Here is a 5,466-nt window from a genome sequence, read left to right on the forward strand (position 1 = left end):
TAAAATTTTTCTACTGTTTTAAACAAACAAAAATAGTAGAAAACTGATAAGGAACACTTGAATGTGTATTCAGAAAGTATCTTTAAGTACTTCAGAGCCCTTAATAGTCATATCACATTCCTGTCAACATCCCAGGCATATGTCACTACAGTCACAGCTACACAAACTGAAGGCCCAAGTGTGTCTTGGACAAGGGATTCTAGATATGAGCCAGATAGAAAAATGTGGCTTATAAATTTCAGCCCCATGTCATTTCTGAAATGATGTCATCCTTTTACACCTGGAACGCTAGCTGGCCGTTTCTTAGAAGTTATTTTAAAACACTGTAGTTCAAATGATGCATGAAGGAAAACGATGAAAGCAGTAACCATTTATAGCCCTGGGAGCCCAAGCTATTTTACAGCCCCGTCCTGTCCGCCTGTTAAATTTGGTACCTTAATTGCTGTGCCAGGCATTTCAATGGCTTCAAAAGAAAACCCAGAGCCTTAAAGCAGTCCTTGATATCTGTGTCACAGGGCTTCCTCATGGGTGTAAAAACTTTCCAGCAGCGAATTATGAGCTTTTAGAAACTCTGGATGGCTTCCAAAGCAGAACCCACATTTGTCAACTAGTATTCATTGTGAAATGGTGTTATAGTGACATTGTCATGTATTTAACCCACAAACTGAAATTTATTAGCAACACAATCCAGTCAGCAATGTCTTTTTTTGTTTGGTTTTTTAAAAACAATTTCTTTTAAAAATATTATATTATTATTTATTATTTTTATTTTATGTGTATGAGTGTATTGCTTGCATATGTGTAAGTGCACCCATGTCGTGCAATGCCCAAGGAGGTAAAAAGAAGGCATCAGAGCCCCTGGAACTGGAGTTACAGGACAGTTGTTAGCCACCATGTGGGTGCTGGGAATCAAACCTGGGTCCTCTGCAAGAGCAGTCAGTGCTCTTGACCGCTGACCATCTTTCCAGCCCCTAAACAATTTATTTCTTCAAAAAAAGACAAATGTGATGGAACCCTTTTTGAAATGCAATGTATCTAACAATTTGCAAGAATAACAATAAAAAATATTGTATTGGGGGTTGGAGAGATGGCTCAGCGGTTAAGAACACTGACTATTCTTGCAGAAGACCTGGGTTTGAATCCCAGCACCCACATGACAGCTAACAACTGTCTGTAACTCCAGTCCCAAGGGATCCCACAGCCTCTTCTGACCTCTGCAGGCATTGTACAACATGGGTGCAACTTACCTACATGCAGGCAATACATGCATACACATAAAAATAATAAAATTAAAAAAATATTGTGTTAGAAATGACCAATTCTAGGGATGGTGAGATGGCTCAGCTAAGGGTAAAATCACCTGCCATCAAGCTTGACCATATGTGTTTGGTCCTCAGGCCCTACATGGTAGAAGGAGAGAACTGACTTCTATAAGTTGACACTGACCCAGATACACACATATACTAAACAAATAAAATGTAATGAAAAAAAATTTTAAAGAAATGATCAACTAGAAGCCGGGGTCTTAATTCACTTTCCTGTCTTGCAAGATATGGATGAAAAAGCTGAGAAGTCTGACACAGAACAGAAGAAACCTGCAGCCAAGAAATGTCAGTGATGATGTAGGCACGGCCAAAAGGGGTGACCTCAAGGTTAAAAAGCCGAAGAAGGGGAAGCCCCCACCCTGCAGCTGAAACCCTATCCTGGTTAAAGGAATTGGCAGATACTCCAGATCTGTTCTGTATTCCAGAAAGACTGTCCAAAAAGGAAGCACTCAGCTGCTAAATCTAAGGTTGAAAAGAAAGAAAAGGAGAAAGTTCTTAATACTGCCACAAAACCAGTTGGTGGTGACACCCAAATGGTTAAGCTTCACAAAATGCCTAGGTATTATCCTATTGAAGATATGCCCTGGAAGTTGCTGAGCCAAGGCAAAAAGCCCTTCAGTCAGCACGTGAGAAAGCTGTGCCAGCATCACTCCAGGACTGCCCCGATCATCCTCACCTGGCGCCACAGTGGCAAGAGAGTGATTTTTCTGAAGCAGCTGGCTAGTGGCTTGCTTCTTGTGACTATATCTCTTGCCTTCAACTGACGTCTTCTGTGTAGAACACACCAGAAATTTGTTCTTGCTACCCCCACAAAAGTTAATATCAGCAACATGAAAATTCCCAAACATCTCACTGATGCTTGCTTCAAGGAAGAAGAAGCTAGGGAAGCCCGGACACCAGGAAGGCAAGATCTTAGACAGGAAGAAAGAAATAGGAGATTAAAAGGCAGTGCAAGGTTGCTCAGAAAGCCATAGACTCACAAAATTTGCCAAAGATCAAAGCTATTCCTCAGCTCAAGGGCTACCCATGTTCTCTTTTTGCTCTGATAAACATAATATATTCTCACAGATTAGTGGTCTAAAATTCCTACCAAGAACCCAATTAAACAGCAGATATTGAGAGAGAGAGAGACAGAGACAGAGACAGAGACGGAGACAGAGAGAGACAGAGAGAGAAAGGGAGGGAGGGATCAATTCTAAGCCTTGGCACTTAAAAGGAATGGTTACAAACAGGAGGGCCTGCAGCAGTCTGAGTCACTGGTGTCCCTGCCCTTGGGTGGCCATCTGAGGCATCATCTTTGACTCAGCACTTTTTCATAACTTTAGAAAATTATCACTTCTCAACATTCTCTTCAAATGAAGAGTTTTACCTCTTTCAATGATTCCTCAGAAATTCAACTTTTACTTTTGCAATTATCTGCAAAGGAGTTGTTTTTAAATGCCTTATTTGTTCCACTGTCATCATCTACAACCAAGCATGCCCCTGATTCTGAGAAATGAGACAATATTTTCATTCACCTCAGTCAGCACTTAGAATCTGAACAATGTGCAGAACCCAGAAAGAACACAGTGTATCAATAAATAAGAACGCCTGACAGGCAAAAGGCATGCTCCTAGACAAATAACTTTAATCAAAGTCAGACTCTGACAGGTTCTACACTAGGCACACAAACTCTGCCATGGAAGCCCAAGGGTTTGAATTCTCATTGTGAAGACTGAAGGTCTTCATCCTGACATACCCTAGACATTCTTTAGAAAATCAGGATGTCAGAGTTTGGGGCATAGAGCTGAGGGTAGGTCAAGGCAATAAAAGTGCTCTTTTTTTCTTTTAATCTTTATAACAGATAGAAGAAATGAAAGAGATGCTTATAAACGGCTCCAGCTCTTGCATTCTCTTTGGGAGTGGCCAGAGGTTCAAGTAACTTGGAAGGATGGAGCTCTGTGCTGACTTGTAGAAGTATGAGTCAGCTCTTCTCATCTGCCCAGCGCTGAAGATGCAGCCTGGAGATTTGGGAAATGAGAAGCTGAGCAAATCAGACATTGTCTTTCTTCCTTTTTATTGACTGGCCCAGACACACATCCTGCAAAGGGGACAAGAGAAACACTTTTTATTGTCAAGGCTTAAGGAACTTTGCCAGCAGAGGGAAACACCTGTGATTGAAAAGAATGAACTTGAAAAAAAAAAAAAAAAACCACTCAACTTCTGTTTCCTATATAGTCCCTTACAATGGGAGACAGACACATCTTGAATCCGTATTTCTTCTCTACATATCAAGATTGTGCACTGAATTGCCTCCAGCTAGCTTAGTCCAAACTACACCTGAAAGTCAGCATGTCAAAGCATTATCTTTGCTCCAATTTGTGTGTGTGTGTGTGTGTGTGTGTGTGTGTGTGTGTGTGTGTGTAGGCCAGAGGTCAATGTTTGGTGCCTTCCGCTATTGCTTTCTACCTTAAAAACATTATTGTTGGGGACTAGAGAGATGGCTCAACAGTTAAGAACACTGGTTGTTCTTGCAGAGGACCTGGATTTAATTCCCAGCACCCACATGGTAGCTAGCAACCGTCACATGGAAGCAATATGCTCATACACATAAAAAATAATAAATGAAATATTTTAAAAATTATTATTGTGTGCGTATGATGTTAGGGAGTGCACACATAGATTGGCAGTGTACACATGGACATCAGAGGACAACTTTATGGAGTAGGTTCTTTCCCTCCACCTTTACTAGGGGCTCCAGATATCAAATTCAAATCACCAGGCTTGTGCAGCAAACATTTTCACCCACTGAGCCCTCATCAGCCCCTCCTCTACTTTATATTCTGAGACAGGGTCTCTCAGTGAACTTGGAGCTCATTAATTGGCTACACTAGCTGACCAGGGAGATCCTGGGATCCAGGTGTCTCTAAACCTCCTCAGTGCCCAGATTACAGATGCTTCCTACCATTCCCAGCTTTCTACATGGGTACTAGAGATCTGAACTCAGGTTCTCATGCTTGAACAGCAAACATTTTATCAACTGAGCTATCTCTCCAGCCTCTATTTTCTCAATTTCTTGAATAGTACCCACCATGTAAGAGCAGTTAAAACTCAAATCAATCCTCTTTGCTCCCCTCATGCCTGGTTTTAAACAGTGCTGAAGATAGAACACAGGGCTTAGTGGATGCTAAGCACTCTACCAACTGAACTACATTCCCAGCCTTCAGTGTCCAAACTTGATGGTACCTAATTGGAGCAGAGCATTAAGTCAGGCCTTCTCTCTCCCTTCCCCATTTCCAGGGTAGTGGAGAGTCTCTCATTTGGAATACTCTCACACAACACAAGGTTCTTCACTGAGAGGAGGCATTTAAACCTCTGCTATGGAGGGATGTTTCAGCAATTAAGAGCACTTGCTACTCCTGCAGAGGATCAGAGTTAGTTCCCACAGCAGTTCACATCATCTGCAACTCCAGTTCCAGAGAATCTGAACCTCTCTTCTGGCCTCTGCAGGCACTGCACACATGCAGGCAAAACACTCGTACACATAAAATAAAAAAAAAAATAAATAAACCATTTGGGCTGAAGAGATGGCTCAGGGGTTAAGAGCATTGCCTGCTCTTGCAGAGGACCCAGGTTCATTTCTAGCACCCACATGGTGGCTAACAACCATCTGTAACTTCAGTTCTAGGGGACTCTGATGCCGTCTTCTAACCTCTACAGGCATTGCATGACACTGCTGCACTTACATACATACAGTCAATATACTTACACACATAAAATAAAAATGATAAAATATTTTTAAAAATCATTAAACCTCTGCTGCCTTTAAATGCACTTTAGTCAAACTGAACATGGAGGAACAAGCCTACAATCTCATCATTCAAGGGGCTGGGCTGAGGCAGGAGGATTGTGATTTCAAGGTCAGGCTGAACTACACAATGAAACCCTATATCCAAAAGATAAAAAAGCACTGTATCTCCTCTTTCCCACACATTGCATACAAAGAAATGGGTCAGTTAGTTCTATCAAGGGCAAAGTTAATCCAGAAGGGAAAAATTCGACAATTAGCTTATTCAAGATTTGGAGAATAATAGACATTAAATAATAAAGATTTAAACTTGAAAAAGATCTCCAGCCTGGGCCTGCAGGACCCGCAGGCCTC

General features: G+C 41.6%; 1 pseudogene; it reads left to right on the forward strand.

The window, feature by feature from the left end:
• Nucleotides 1-1,552: 1,552 nt before the first annotated feature.
• On the forward strand, nucleotides 1,553-2,406 carry LOC103736901 (annotated as a pseudogene).
• The last annotated feature ends 3,060 nt before the right edge of the window (nucleotides 2,407-5,466 follow it).

This window comes from Nannospalax galili, unplaced genomic scaffold (genome assembly GCF_000622305.1).
Source record: "Nannospalax galili isolate Female #2095 unplaced genomic scaffold, S.galili_v1.0 scaffold54, whole genome shotgun sequence".
In the NCBI taxonomy this organism is placed as follows: domain Eukaryota; kingdom Metazoa; phylum Chordata; class Mammalia; order Rodentia; family Spalacidae; genus Nannospalax; species Nannospalax galili.